The 17,243-nt window shown below is 36.3% G+C and overlaps 1 protein-coding gene across 5 annotated transcripts in view; it reads right to left on the bottom strand.

Annotated features, from left to right (window-relative positions):
* Nucleotides 1-17,243, bottom strand: part of AMMECR1 (AMMECR nuclear protein 1) — a 115,413-nt gene that overhangs the window by 40,090 nt on the left and 58,080 nt on the right. The gene's annotated exons all lie outside the window — the stretch shown is intronic.

The raw sequence follows: 17,243 nt of genomic DNA, 5'->3' as shown, positions 1-17,243 counted from the left end.
TGTTGTGCAGCAGTAACTAACATACTGTTTGTTAACTATACTTCAAAAACAAACAGATAGAAAATGAGATGAGATTTGTGGTTGCCAGAGGTGAGGGGCAGGAGGGAGAATTGGATGAAGGCAGTCAAAGGCATGAGCTTCCAGTTATAAGATAAATAAGGACCAGGGATGTAATGTGCAACATGACAAAGATAATTAACATTTCTGTATGTTGTATATGTAAGTTGTTAAGAAAGTAAATCTTAAGAGTTCTCATCACAAGGAAAAAATTTAAAAAAAATTTTCTTTTGTATCTATATGAGATGATGGATGTTTACTAAACTTACTGTTGTCATCATTCATGATGTATGTCTGCACACCTTAATCTTAAAAAGTGCTCTGTGGTGATTATATCTCCAGAAGAACGAGAAGAAAAAAGAAATAAGACAATGATATAAGAATATATTAAATAGTATTTTTCACTCTCACTACCATATCTTGAAACAATTTTCAATAAAATTTTAATTTAAAGTCTTCAATGCTCAAATTCAGGAAAAAAGATAACCTAAGATTAAAGTCAAAATTACAATGACATTAAAAACAACTCTTCTATACGCAATGTGTCAAACGTGTACCTTTTCCTGCATTGCTTATCACTTGTACTTGTGCCATCTCCCTATCACGTTAGAAGGAACCTTTAGAGCCATCATCAACTCTTCCCTTTACCTTATTCCCCACACACAGTCTCATCTTGTTCTACCACTACCATGCTTCTGTTATATGTCTCTTTACATCCTTTATGCTACTAATCTAGTTCAGGCCTGTAACATCTCTCATTTAGAATATTTAAAATTAGCCTCTGCACTATTTTGTCTCTCATCTCTATCTTTTTACTCCATCCTATGTACAAGCAGCCAAGTCATCCCTAATGACCCTCTTACTCTGCTGAAAACTTTTCAATGGAAATTTAATGCCTTTAGAAAAAAAATCCAGCCCCAGTCTATCATTTTCTCTCCCACTGTCCTCACTGGAGCTCAAGCCACACAGGGTTACTTTACTGTTCTCCCCCAAATGACATACATACTATTCTGCCTCCTTGCATTTGGCTCAGCAAGTTTTTTTGGACACATAATGCATACGTTCTCCACATCCTCACTTTTGAATGTTGAAATGGAGTCTTAAATGTCAGCAGACTGCTACTGCTGCTAAGTCGCTTCAGTCGTGTCCGACCCTGTGCGACCCCATAGACGGCAGCCCACCAGGCTCCCCTGTCCCTGGGATTCTCCAGGCAAGAACACTGGAGTGGGTTGCCATTCTTCTGTAAAACCTTCTCCAGTCTGTCCAGCCATAACTAATTCCTCTTACTTCCAGTAGTGTTGTTTATACATCTAAATAGAACTTACACTTTCTTGTTATCGTTCTTTTGTGTACCTGTCCATCTCTCTTTTTTTTTCAGTTTAATTTCAGTTGTTTAGTCATATCAGATCCTACGGACTGCAGCACACCAGGATTCCCTGTCCATCACCAACCATCTTTCTTATAAGACTACAAGTTCATGGCCGGTAGATATCACATATTGTTCACCTTTGTAGCCCCACAGTACCTGGTACAGTATCATGCTGAGTTAAGTGCTCAATAAATGTGGAATTGAACTGAATAAACCTTCTTTCTGCCTGATGTAATTAAGAAGCAAGACTATCAGGATTTATAATAAATTCTATCTTTAACTACAGCTCTGCTGTTATAATTGCTGCTTATTTAGAGAAAATACTGAATGCATCTTTCAATCAAGCTTTGAAACTATAGTAACTATTCTAAGTTTGAATTACCTTATTAAGAAAATAAGTAGAACAGTAAGAACACTGAAATCTGAAGTAAAATAATGCCAATGAAGAAAGACCTTTTACTGTAGATTCAGCTGTACAAGTTCAAGCAGTAAGCCACAAAGGCAGTCTTTTTTTTTTTTTTTTAACCCAGAAATTAAAAAGGGCAATAAGAAGCAAATTAATTAAAACTAGCAAGGAGACACTGGGTAGAGGCTGAGTTCTTAATCAGTAACTGGTCCTTCCTGCAGCTGATTTGGATCTTCTCCCACTTAAGGGCTGAGTAGACTTGATCCCACTTAATTTCCAAGTCTGACAAAATCACAACTTGGAAGTGGTATGACTACTGGCAATTGTTAAGCACAGTAAATCCCTTCTCCTACCATAACCCCCTCAAATGTCCTGCATTCACAGCTTTTTTTTTTAAATACCAGATGTTTTGTTGAAATTAACACATTCCTATCAAATGCATGTCAAAAAGACTTCTTTTTTCCCCACTGCATTCTATTTAATCCCCAAACTGTTTATCTGTTACACAGACAAATATTGCATAGTATTTATTGTAGGGGGAATGACAAGGAAAGTCGGGCTCATAGTAGGGTGGGATCCACTCCGGAGCAAATATTCCCACAGACAAATCACAGATGGGAGCCCTTAGAGGTCATATCCCTCAAGAGGACTTTTTTGAACTTGCCGAACACAATGATGAAAAATGTTGTCGCAATCCCTAGCCCAAGTCATCTTCTTTGGGAAAGAGGGGGTGGGATACAGTTTTGTCTGTTGAATTCAAGTTTTATTTCTATGTCAACAAAGACTTTCTGTGTGGTTTCATCCATTAACAGATTCAAGCATAGTTAACTAGATACAAAAAAAAAATGGCACAATGTGAAGACATGACCTGGAATTGCTCACCTCAGACTTTCATCCCTCCAAAGTGTCCAGCTGCCACAAAAAGGTCATTTCTGACAAACCATCACCTGCTCACTGAAACCTTTTTATGACTAGAAACAAGTAAAACTTCACAGAAATGGCCATTTCTGAGGATTTTTTAAAAAAATACATGGATAGCAATGCCACTGTGAATAAAATGTCCCTCATGAAACAATTCTAGTAAGCAGCCTTGTGGCACCATGCTTATAAGTTGCAATTGTGCACTACAGGTAATATATAGGATGTTAAATATCACTCCCATTGCCTTTCTTCAGGCTATTTCTGTTTCTCAATCATCTTATTTTTAGAATTAGTATATATAGGTTTTGCCATAGAGCATATTGTAAACTTTTTATTTCAGTTGTTTCACTTTATAGTAGCAAAATTTAATAGCTGCAACTAGGATATTGAAATATTGTATCAACCTAAAAAGTCTCCCATAAGAACTGTGTTCCCATCCTTTATTAAATGACAACTGATGCAATTATAAAGCATCATGTATAAAAAACTCCTTGATTTAAAATTATAAATAGAAAACAAAACACAGATATGCCTCACCTTAGGTTGTATCTAGGTTTGTTCCTAAACATGAAAGTAAATTACCTTTACAAAATAATTTTGTTGTCCTATGGTTTACATGTTCAGAGATGCTTTAATCTTCATTTCTCGCTTCCCTTGCATAGGCTTCTAACATTTTCTTTAATTACCTTATCCACCTAAGTAAATAATCACTTCACTATACTAAGGGAACTGAATGCTTTTATTCAAACATTTATTTTGATCTATGCCTAATTCCCCATAGCTACTTAAGAGATGCAAAGATGTGAAAAATTTACCCCACATCCTCAAGGAACTACCCATCTAGGCAGGGAAGACAAGCAAGAAACTAAGGACACTGCAAGGCAAGATAAAGCAAGTCCTGTAACTGAGGCACCAAGCAGTGTGCAACGAGCACACAAGTGCAGCAGCAGTAACTAGGAGGGTTTGGGAAAAACCCTGGGCGAATCCTTTAGGAAACAGAAGACAGAATCTGCCACGGGAAACTGGAGAGCCATGAGTGTTTACTAATTTATTTGCTTTGAAATGTTTCAATTTTCCTGCTGAAAGGTTTTCTTAGTCTTGAACTTAAAATGGAATACACCTAAGGCAAGAGACAGAATAGCAGCAATCAACTCTGACACTGAACAATTCCTCAGAATTTCTGCTCTACCAGGCCCCCTATCACCCTTTCCTCCCACCTCTTTGGCCTATGAAGTAAGCCTACAAATGACACTTAAATGTCTTGTTTAGCCTCACTGACATCCGAAAGACAAAATACACTACTAATTTCTGGCCTGGCATCCCCAAGCCATTTACTGGTTTCTCTTCCACTGCATCATTAATTTGCCATGTTGCCTGCCATGAAGAATCTCTGGTATGGGGGGTCTTGAATATGTGAAATGACAACTTCTTGTATTTGCAAAATTCTTGAAAGCTTATTAAGAAACATGTGACATGGACAATGTAACAACCAACACTGATAGTAAGCTTAGAATTAACAGGCAGTATATGAATATACATTTTTAAAAGTATCTTCCTTTACAGAAGAAAAATTTAATATTTTTTAAAAAACCTCTTCTGAAAACAGATTTCCAACAATGTATTATTTGTTTCAGAAAAAGAAAAAAAATTTAAGTGGATTAGGAGCAAAAGCAGAAGATATGCACAAAGCCTATGATTCTAAAGCTTTTATTACCATTTACCTCAAAAATTTAAAAAGGTTATGCACCCCTGTCTTCCAAATACTTAGATCCCTGAATTCAGCTGCACTAAAAAAGAGACACAATCTGGATCATTTTATATTTTTAAACCTTATGATCGTAAGAAATCTAAGTCTGGTAAAACTGATAGAGTCCATGACCAAATACATACAATTCCTTTTTGAAATTCCTTTCTTACTAATATAAGAAAAATGTCAGTCATGGATATATTTGTCCTTTATTTATATAGCTGTTTCTTGTTTTGTAAGTTGCCCTAAGGAACTTCAAATTAGAAAAATGAAAACTATGGCAGTAAATTTGGCCCAAATCACCTAGAAATTTGGGAATTTGTTTCCTTAATTATAATTTCCAAGGAACAGACTAATTTCTTCCTTCCAAAATGTCTCCCTTTTGATGGACTGTGGAGAAGAGCAAAACCAGGGCTTTTCATCTTCAGTCCCTGATGGTGAAGCCTTCCCCAAACCCTTCAAAAGTCACAGTAGATTTCAGTGGGTTATGCCTGGGTAGAAACCTGCAGGCTGAACCAGCGTTCCATGGAAACTGGCTGATGTTAAATGCAAATATTGCACAGAGAGAAATCAAAGCTTGGGAAGTGCGTATCCCTGAGAGAATGATCCATTCTGATGGGAGGAGTTCAGAACACAAACTGAACTGAGAGGATGGTTGTGAAGAAAAAGAGCACATGAGGGAGACATTGCACCACAGGATTCTAAAAGCAAAGAGAACCCAGGAGAAGTTGAGTAAGACTGCAATGAACAGGCTGAGGGTGTAAGGGAGATTTGGGGGATACTGAGTTAAGAAACTGAGTCCCTGAATGAAAAATTATTCAGTGTTTTTTCCTGTTAGCTGAGACCAGGGGGTACCAGCTGAGTTAGCAGAACAAATAGCTTTAAGAAGTTTTCATGGGAGAAGAAGGAACAGTGTCCCTGGAGGGGAGCAGTATAGCACAGTGGTTGGGAACAGACTTTGACAGAATCAGGTTCAAATTCAGGCACTGTCATGTAGTAGCTGTCATTCAGCAAGTCACTCAACCTCTCTAAGCCTTGGTTTTCCCTAACTGTAACATAAGTGAAATATGTTCAATCTCATGCAGTTGTTGAAAAGATTAAATGAGGTGACTTATATAAAATACTTAGGACAGGTACAGCACACCTACAAAGATAGAAATTATTATTGTGCTTAGGAAATATAACTAGTAGTATGTTAGAGGCATGTTTGAACATAAAGGGAAATCTAAGAGTAAACATATATATATGCATTTACTTCAGGCTTCTCAATACTGGTATCCTGTTACACCTGTAGTTTTGATTGAATCACTGCAAAGGCATTCTTCATTTTATGGAAATATGCCAAAAACTTGACCCAAGGCAGATAACTTGAGAGACAGTACATTACAAAATGATTATAACAGGGTGCCTTGAGACAGTATGCTTAACATAAAACTAAAATAAATAAATTTACATGCTGTTATGGATACCTTCTATTGTGAAAATTGTAGTGACAGTCTCTGGTGATGTCAGAAGACTTGTGTTCTAACGCTCACAGAATTTTCTGTGATAAACTGTTGGGGGTACTAAAAATTCTAGTGCCAGTTCTATCTTGGAATCTGTGGACTGTCTGGCCCAGCCAATTTCAGAAGTCTAACATAGGCAGTGAGAGAAGATGCAGTGGTAACAGCTTCAAAGGTTTCAATAAGGAGCCAATGAAAATTGGTATGAGTGGGTTGATGGGAGTCAGTTGTAAAGCTGTGTATCTTAACCACTCCTAAACTTCTAAAGATTCAGCCATTACTCAGGGGGCACGTTTAACCACTGCTGGTTAATGTGGCTTTCTATAAAGGATAAAGTGCTAAATACAGGCAATCTTTGACTTCTGGTACTTCAACCCAAGCTATGTGGTAACTGGAGCTGTGGTGGTGGGTTTAGAGGTGTTTGAGAATGAAATGACTACTTGGAGCGAGTTCCAAGTCAATGGAGAGGTTCATATAGAAGCTACATGCCCGTTTCTTGGGAGACTTTAAGAGAGATAAAAGTACCTGATGGGGGTTGGACTAGATGACTTCTAAGGATGCCTTTCCGCTCTATGGTTCCATGGTGAGCATCAGTTTAGTCACTTATAGCACTTACAACAAGAGACTGACTTGATGTTAACCTGCTTTCTAAAGTGTACTGGGTAAGGATCCCTGTCTTCTGGCTCAGTCTAGCTCCAAGTGGCCTTAAACTATCCCTCTCACTACCAATCAGCATTGGCAACTCCTGCCAGCTCAAGTACACTGGCAGCAAGAGAAGGAGACAAACCTAAGCTAACAGAAGCAGACAGAAAGGGAAGAGAGTAAAAATGGTTCTTAGGATCAAGGGAAGTTGCTCCAAAGTCATGAGCCTGGTTTCTGTTGATCTGCTTTGATGTGGCTTGCTAAACTACTACCGAGAGCGATTTCAAAACAGAGAGACAAAGATGTAAAGCTCATCATTGCAAGTCAATGTGTTCAGTGTTCTAATAGAGGCCTGAACAAAGTGCTACAGGAATACAGAGATGGACCAACTTTACTGGGGAGTGTCTAGGAAATCTCACAGAGGAAGTAATGAGCAAGCTGAGTCTTGAAGGATGAGTAGGAGTTGATTGGCTGGAAATGGAGAGAGGTGTGGTTGGCAGAGAAAAATAAAATGTTCAAAAGCCACAGAGACACTGAAGAATACATTTGGGAAGTGGGAGCGTGCATGGCTGGAGTGTGAGGTTAAGGCCTCGGATGCTGTGCTTTTGAAGAAGGATGGGAATAGGAACTGGGGGGAGAGGCAGGGGCAGACAAAGAATGGTGGCACTTTAGAACGTGAACTTAATTCTGAGTGAAATACAGGCTTTGGAATGACTGATTTTACTCTAGACAAGATGGGTAGGCAGAAAGGGTATTCGTGTCGCAGGTATAGTGTATCTTAGTCACTCAGTCATGTCCAACTCTTTGCGACCCCATGGACTGTAGCCCACCAGGCTCCTCTGTCCACGGGATTCTCCAAGCAAGAGTACTGCAGTGGGTAGCCATTCCCTTCTCCAGGGGATCTTCCCAACCTAGAGATTGAACCTGGGATCATCTCCTGTATTCCAGGCAGATTTTTTACCATCTGAGCCACTAACAGTAAACGAGGAGAGTTTAGTCATGCCAGTGGGTAAGTCTGTGTCCATTCTGTCTGATGGGGTAAGTGTGCTGTTCTAAGCAGTAACAAAAGCTATGACAAGGACGATGCAACAGCATGGGAGGGCACAGATGCTTAGACAGCAGACGTACACCTTAGTGAGCTGATGCATGAAGCATGGGAACATCTTAATACACCAGAGATGACAACTTTAAAAGGCAGTCTTTTCAAAAACTGTCTTAAAAAGGAGCAATTACATTTATAACATGTCTTTATAACCTTGTGAATTTAACATAGTCATCCATTCACCATTCACACCATTTGAAGTGCTTAAGAGTTGCTTCAGCTGAAATCCACTATTATCTGAGATGGATCCCACTCCCAGCCACTACAGGAAAGAGGAATTAAGACATAATTTCTCCAAACTTCTCTGAGGCCAGGGATCAAACCAGAGATCTCCCCTTTTGTCCGCAGCATTTTCAGGCCTGGTGAAATCCAAACTGTGTTCTCAGTCCCACCACTACTCCTAAAACCTCTTTTTTCCAGTTTCACACTGGCTCCCTTCAAAGGGTTTTTGAAAAGAAACTAACATTTTGAACATTCTTTTTTTTGAGAGTCAAAGCAATTATTATTGGACTTAGTATTAACTTATTTCTGGGCTTCTCAGCTGGTAAAGAATCTGCCTGCAATGCAGGAGACCCCAGTTTGACTCCTGGGTTGGGAAGTTCCCATGGAGAAGGGATAGGCTACCCACTCCAGTATTCTTGGGCTACCCTGGTGGCTCAGATGGTAAAGAATCAGCCTGCAACGTGGGAGACCCTGGGTTCGATCTCTGGGTTGGGAAGATCCCCTGGAAGAGGGTATGGCTACTCACTCCAGTATACTTGCCTGGAAAATTTCCATGGGCAGAGGAGCCTAGCAGCCTATAATCAATGGGGTCACAAAGATTCGGACACAACTAAGCGAATAAGCACACACACCTATTTCTGAGATAGTTCAGTTTGGGGTACTCCAAGTATGGCGTGTTTCATATGCTGAGACAATGCTGAGGTTTGGGGTGTGGTACTGAATCACCCACATGTTCTTGTCTGAAGCCCCTTGGAATCAATCCACTGCCCAGGGTCTAGGGTGCAGGCTGTCAATCAGAGCAAAACAAAGCCAAGTGGCCCAAATGGGGATTGAACCTGTGACCTCATTAGCAATGTCAGTCTAGCCACAGTGTATGGGTTATTTATTGCTCTTCATAATATTGCAACGCAGCTCCACTCATTTCCAAGGCTTAGCAGGCTTCTCCCTACTTAGGTAAGCAAATCAATCCACCCTCCTTAGCCAAGGAACAGCAGGGCATTTTGAAGAATGATTTAGATTTAAAGTAGCCTGAAGAATTTAAGAGAGATTCTCTTTCCTCCCATCCTTAGTGAAATGGCAGCCTTTTAAATCAGCTTTGAGGAACATATAAAGCAGTCCTAAAAGTAGTCAGGTATAGGAACAGGAAGTTGAGTTCTGGGCAATCCCTTTAATTAAAGCTTCTGAAGGATTTATTTTATGGCTTTTTCTAATCTTCTCTTTCACCACTAGAAAGGACACAAGAGTTAGTACTTCAATGTATAAATTTTTAAAATGAGGCTTAAAAACAGGAGAAAACCTGCTAAACCTGATTTGAATGATGAAGCCTATAGTTTTCATATATTTATTTACAAAGTAGCTTCATGGGCTGAAGTAAAATTGTGAAACTAATTTAAAATTTTTCTGAACATAAGACCAACTGTAAATCTATACTTTATGAATCTAATGAATTTTCTTCACTTTTAAATTTTAAACATGCTGAAAAGGTACATTTGATATTAACAATGATTAGATGTACATTCTCAATAGAAGTTATTAAATACTAGTTTTCACCTTTAAAAATCCTTAGCACCTATGAAATTCTTATTCCAGATTTTTTTTGTTATCATTTATTGATGTCTATTTTATTTATTATATAACTATGGGTGTTTTGATTAATTTCATTAACAAGAAGCAGCTCAGTAAATGTAGCTGTCATAAGACATATTGAATGCTTGCTTTTTATTTAAAAAGTGAGAGAGAATGTAAAAAAAAATCTGGAAATTGTTTCTAAGACAAATATATTTATAATGTAAGATAAAGGGCTAACAATTAAGTGTTTTGGTGTTAAGGAACACCAAATTGTTATCAATAATGAAAAGGAAAATGTTTTCCAAAGGCTACTACTTCGGATATCCACATCTGAGGTAGTTGAAAGTTTGGGGGAAGGGCAAAGATCACTGAAGAGGGCGGTTTCTTTTGCCTATTAAGGAAGTCTTTTAACAAGTATTTGCTCATGCTCATAAAATAATAGCTGAAAATTTAATATGAAATTGCTGCCCCCAAATTTAAATATTCAATTATTTTAGAGCACTCAAATAACTAGTAACATTGTCCCTTAGAGAGGTAAGTGTATATTATTTGCATGATATTCTAGACATGAATAATCACCTTGAGCATACATTGGTGTTAGCATCTTCTTCTTCCAGAACACTAAGTTACAAACCCATTCTCTTGTTCATTCATGCCCTAATGACTCAAATACTTCAGACATTTATAAGTAGACCCAATATTTAGTTTTTAAAATGTTCAGACAAAAGTAAATATATTGTTAAATGCCTATGGTATGATTTTAGAACACATCTAATATGATACTAATATCATACAATATTTGTGTTCTAATTTATCTTTACCACTTCAGTCTTTCGCCCCCCCAAAAATGAAGAATATTTCAAGCAGTGAGTCTCAGGAAAGGATGTAGACATCAGTTTACTGGACTGGAACAAAACATGAATTTACTTTAATGGGACAAAAGGAAAGTGCATCCAAACTACTAACTTTTAGTTTTCTTCATTTGCCAAGCATCAGGGCTACATTCCAACTGGTTCTAGACACTCTTTGGTGAAGAGAGAGAGAGACAGAGAGAGAGAGAGAGAGAGAGAGAGAGAGAGAAAGAGAGAGTGAGTGAGTGTGTGTGTGTGTGTGTACATACTCTGTTTCTGAGGTTTTATTTTTTTCCATAGCAAGTTCATTCCCTTTCCCTTTAAAATATTTATTAGTAAAATCTCTCAGAATACCCAATACCTTGTATATGGTCACTTTGATAATAACAATTTACACACATTCCTATAACCTGGACTTTTGTCCACATAGGAAAAAAGAAACCAAAGAGTGGTATAGTGTTTTGCTTTTACTCAAGAGTGAACTGGGAGTGGACTAAATAATCTCATAAATTGCTTTAAATACATTTCTTCTTTTATTACAGATGTAGAATGTCTGTTTATCCAGTATAACTTCCTCTGATGCTTTGGCAAAAATCACTTTGTACCTAGGACTATAATTATTTATATAACTTATCTCTCCTACTATACTATAAACTCCTAAGGCAAAGTTTAGACTAGATTTACAGGATGAACTGTTTAAACATAATTAAAGGAAGAAAAAGCAGCTTTTTAAGAGCAAAGGGGTAAAGTTTAGAGATAGATGTAAGAATAGGTTCAATTTCTTCTAGTTTACCCTCTCCTTATGAAACACAAAAACCAAGAGCTCTGACAGAGCAAAAACACCATTTTCAGTTTCTCCCACACCTTCACCAATTTTCAGCTTCTCTCACACCTTCACCTTCTTACTGAATTTTGACCCAAAGGCATTGTGCCTGGGTCTCAAAGAAGCAGAGATTCCAACTGGAGACTCTGAAGATCTGGAAGATGTGATAAGGAATTAGAACCTTATATACTCAATACACTTAATTTCTGTGGCAGTAGGTGCTATATGAACTCCGACAAGTCTCTACAACTCAGGAGTCATCACCCATATTGGGAATGGTTCTTGCTGTTTGGTTTCTCCTGCCACATTCTCTTGCCCAGTTTTTGGCCACATCTCTGCACATTAGCACAACCATGGAATAATGAAGGCGTGCATTAAACTAGTGGCTAAAGTGAAGATTCCAGATTCAGACATACTATATTTAGCTGTGTTATTCTATGGATAATTTTGAGTAAAGGGCATATAGCAACCTAGGTTCCAAACTACACCTCAAATTAAATGCTTATAAAATGTGACAGTTTCTCACTTGGTAATTTATACACTGAAACTAACAAATGAGGCATAAATTTTAGGACTCAAGCCATGCTACCATTTGTAAAAGGTAACAAAATGTAGATCATAAATTAAGATAATTAATTTTGCATAGTGTTTTTGATAGATGTAATTTTTGTCTCAAAAAAACATATTTTAGCAAAGAGCCTTGCCACAGACACTTGCCAAAAATAGTCTGGCCTTATCTCCAGAATGAGCTTCACTGACAATAGGGTATAGTCAGAAGTGACTCATGTACAACTTTTTTTTTTTTCATAAGAAAAATCAATCCCGGTGATGCTACCATGAGGAGTTGGGGAGCCTGTTTAAACTAATTATTCACAATGAGCCAAGTCTAGTTACCTAAAATAATCAAGAATAAGAATGATCACAAAAGAGTCTGCCCCCCTGAGGGGGAAAATATAATTATGCTGCTTATAATGCTTTTAAACTCATACTGCTTTAGAAAAATGCCAGATTACAACACCAAAATATAAAAGCAAATTTGGTTTACAATGAATCTACTTACCCAAAAGTACCCAATCTAGCCAGGACCTTTGAAAGTAATAAACTAGGTTGTTAGCTATTTGCAGTATCTCAAAAAGCCTAATAGTAAGTGAACATTTGTAACATGTAAATGAAAAAATCATCCTTTCTCTCTCATCCCCCCCACCCCCCCCCCCCGACACACACACTCTCTCACACAAAGCAAAACACATCACCTTTCATATGACCACCCTATTCCCTAGAAAGAATACACCTCCCTTGCTATTTTCTCAGAATTAAGCAGTGCAACAAAGTAGTATAGTTCTGAATCAAGTTCCAGATACTGCCTGCACCTGCATAATTATTTCATTGCCAAGCCATCTAAATACAACCAAGTAAAGGAGAAGAAAAGAAAGATAGCCTTTTAAGTGTGACAATAGGCCATATTCCTGTTTTATGAAATAAGACCACATCTATTAATCACTTATATATTCTAGAAAAATTACTATCAACTTGAATTTACATAAAGAAATAGACCTACACTTCGCTGGACAATTTATTAACCAAGATCTTAAGGAATTTTCTTCGACTGAGATGTTTATGTTCATCTATACTAATTGTAATTCTCCTTTCTATAAAACTATATAATCTAAGTACTGAAAGAGAGGAAATAAATTTGTCTTTGCTTTCTAACATGTAAAAGCCACTAATGCAACTAGCTTGATAAATGCTAGAAATTATTCTTTTTCAATAGGGATAAAGAATACTTCTACCTTGACATTTAGACCACTAATATATATACTAATTTGTGAACCTTAATTTCACCATGGATAAATTTCTATCAGTAATTCTGAGCTCTCAGTCTTGCTTCTTACTTGCTATAATCTTTCCTGCTTTTACCCAGGTCAAGGAAATAATAGTCTACTTAATAGTTCCATGTTGTAATTCTCAGTTTTCCTGCTACCTACATAGGAACTATGTATTTTTACAACTGGGAGAAATCCTCGGCCTATGTATAAGGTCTTATTTCAGTCTACAATAAATCAAAATTTTAATTAGGAGAACGTAAAACTGGGCTATGTCAAATATTTTAATTTTAAAGCAGTATATTTATACATAAGAACTTAATGCAGATTAGGCATTCATTTACAAAGTACCTGGTCATTTTTCTTACACTTAGGTTTTATTTATTTTTTATTTAATTTTATTTCATTTGCTTTCATAATTGCACCTTTTTATATAAATTTATTTTAATTAGAGGTTAATTGCTTTACAATATTGTATTGGTTTTGCCATACATCAACATGAATCTGCCACGGGTGTACACGTGTTCCCCATCCTGAACCCCCTTCTCACCTCCCTCCCCTACACTTAGGTTTTAGAGATTAAGGGACCACAAACAAACTAGATCACTATCTTCTATATAACGGTTAGCTTTTTAAAAGAAGAAAGGGCACTCATAAGATTTTTGCATGCCCATGTTCATGGTAGCATTATGTGCAATAGTCAAAAAGTGGAAGCCATCCAAGTTTTCATGCATGGATGAATGGACAAAATATAGAAGATACATATAATGGAATGTTATTTAGCCTTAAAAAGGAAGTAAATTCTAACACATGGGTGAATCATGAAAACATGCCAAATGAAATAAGCCAGTCATAAAAGACAAATATGGTATGCTTCCACTTATGTGAGGTACCTAGAAGAGTCAGAGTCATAGAGACAGAAAGTATTAGAATGATGGTTGTCAGGGGCTTAGGAAAGGAGAAATGGGGAGTTAGACTTTAGTGAGTACAGAGTTTCAGTTAGGGAAGATTAAAAAAGTTCTGGAGATGAATGGTGGATGGTTGCATCATCAATGTGAATGTACTTAAGGCCATAGAACTATATACTTAAAATTAAAGTAGTAAATTTTATGCTATGTATATTTTACAATAAAAAAAAGAGTATAGCTGAGTAACATGAAGAAAACCGAATAATATCTAGTCACAGATGAAAACAGTGAGTTACCAGATATCCTATTTTTTTTTTAAAGGACACCTATACCTGACGAGTCTTTAATTTCATTATTTTTGGTTTTGTTCTCTCCTTCTCTTTTATTCCAAACCTACTAAGTTTATTTGATTCCATTTATAAGTTTTATGATTTATATATAGGTTTTAAGACTGAAAGACCAGACTCCAAGAATCACCAACTGTTATGTTCAAAAGAATCGTATTCTTCTTGGAGTCTAACCCACAATTTACATTCAGGCAAAGAACATGATTTCATTTCATATGATAGTATATTTTTGTAAAAAGCATTATTCTTTTATACAATATTAATCCAAGTCAATTTTCTTCTGACTAGTCTATGCAACCATGAGTTATATACTTTTTATAACCCCATCTATGGATTTTCTGAAATTTAAAATAATGTTCTATACTTCATCTTCACTGCTAACTAGAATTTTTGAAGAATTATTGACCCATGATTAAACAACTTATAGGAACCTGCTTTCAAGTTCATTATTTTCACCAGGAAGCTGCAAAACATACATTCTCAGAAAATTTTATTTTATCTTATCTTAAATGTAGTAGTTAAGAGCTTGCACTTTGCAGTCAGATAGCCTGGGTTTGAATCCTGTTTCTACCACTTACTAGATGTGTGATTGGGTACATTATTTAAATTCTCTAAATCTCAGTTTCCTTGTTTTTAAAATGTGGATATTAATACCTAAGAGTTGTTGTGAGCACCATGCATATAAAGTTCCTCTGCAGTATCTGACATGTAGTAAGTTCTTAAAAAACAGGAGCTATTAATACCACTAATAACAACAGCATGTAGAAATGATAAGTGCCCTATGCCACTTTTAAAAATGACACCACAGTTTTGACTCTAATATGAATCCAGAAAAAAGAATAACTGTGTATTTTGAGACTTGTTTTCTTTGTTCCTCTCTTCCAAATAACTTCATTCTTATTATCATATTAAGCAAAAAAAGAAATTAAGTCCAACAAAAATAAGAAGACCAGGTACGTATGTGTGTATACATATACACAAACACACATCTCTCTCTAATGTGATGTATATGATTTCAGCAAGTTGTACAGAAACATGGGGGAAAAGTTGAAAAGTAAACAGGAAGAGTAATAGACTGCATTTGTATAGGTACAAATACAAATGTAGGCAAATTTCTAAGTTCAACTATCTGAATGATTCATTCAGAATCATATTATTTTCATAAAAAATATACTGTAATTCTTCTGGTAATTGCCCTAGGAGACAGATCCACAAATTTTATCAATGTACACAAGAGAATTTCTTTTTTTTTTAAGTAAAAACAAACTGTTACTACAGTTACTGCTACTAAGGATTTCTAAAGTATACAATATTTGATACTGGGATTTCTGCCATGGTTTCATTTGAAAGTACAAGGGTTTTGTATACTATCTACTTGGACACACCAACTTTAAAGAAAAATGGAAATTTTATAACATACTTCTGTTTCTGAAAATGTGTTCCTTGGAGCACTAATGGCATAACATAAGAGGGTGGGAGGATAAAAGGGTTCTGAGAAATCCTGCAGTGAGCAGAGCTGTTTAAAGTTGTTTAGCTAGTGTTCCCAAAATTTATTTGGCCATAGAATTCTTTTTTCAAGCAATACCAAGGGACCAGTACTCCTCATAACAACTTATTTTAGGAAATATATAATAAATTGCCTTTCATTAGCTATTTAAAAGGTAATTTTATGCACCTGTCCCAAAAAGATAGCCACTGGCAGAATTTGCTAAAGTCCCAAAACGAGTCCATGATATTTCATGTCAGGGAAGAAAATCTAACATGCCTAGATTTATATTTGTACTATCTTGTAGTTATTTCCAGAATGTGTGTTTTAACCCCTTTTCTGCCTGTTATTTATTTATTATTTAATCAAGTCCAAACACCCCATTTCTAATACCTGTGAAAATCTAAGAATCTATGTGACTCTCCAAGCCTTTTCCTTTCTTTCTGGGCTTTGGCGTAAGTTAAGACAACCCTGTAGCTATGAGTTACATCTTCAAATATAAGAATACTAATCTCAGTTACCAGCATTTTAGTAACTGGTGATATGAGCTGCATTGATGCAATTCTATAGTAAAATAATAAAGCTTCTACAACATTAATCCTGAAGCAACACAGTGACTGATTATTATTGATACTTCATTCCCCTGACATCTCCCTAACATTCCTATAAACTATATAAAGTACTGTAAACACTGCTTTATCTACTGGAGATTGAGCAGCTTGCCCCAAGTACCAAGAGTCAACAGGGACCAATTTCCTGTTGGACAGACACCGTGCATTTTACAACTATAGAAACTGCATCAGATAATCACCCTGAAATATGAACAAAACAGGAAATTCCTTTACTAATAGCTTATTATTTAAGGAATTTCTTCTTTTGAAATAATTTTAGAACACAATTTGCTAGAAATCTAAACTTGAACCAAAAAAATCTGATGGCATGCTAGATAGCTTTTTTGTGAGTTCAGAAATTAAGAACAAAGTTTTAACAACTGTAATGAGCCATTCATTACTTGGTCCTTGTGTTGGATGAAACAAAATAAGTAAGCTACAGTTAATTCTTGGTAAAGTGAGAATGTGAATGATTATGCTGTCAGGCTGTTGCATCACTTTCTTCTTAGGTTCTCCCTTCAATTCCAGAAGTACATAAAAGTGTAACAGAATGGGTGAGGCAGAATAGACATCAACAATTTTTTAAAAGCCTAACAAAGAAGACACAATGACTGTTATTATGGAAATAATACATGTAAGTAATCCATGGATATTTGGTCATTGATTTTCAAGTTATACAAAATAAGCTGATCATTGAAAGAAAAAAAAACACTTAAAGACATTTATGGCAGAATACATGTAATCACAGTATTCTATATTATGATAATATATATCAATAACATTTTATCAGAGATATGGCAAATGGTCGAGGAGAAAAAAGTCTGACATGAAAGGAGTCAAGAATGTTGACAATTCAG

Source organism: Bubalus bubalis, chromosome X, assembly GCF_019923935.1.
Source record: "Bubalus bubalis isolate 160015118507 breed Murrah chromosome X, NDDB_SH_1, whole genome shotgun sequence".
Lineage (NCBI taxonomy): Eukaryota > Metazoa > Chordata > Mammalia > Artiodactyla > Bovidae > Bubalus > Bubalus bubalis.
This window is presented reverse-complemented; position numbering and strand designations above follow the sequence as displayed.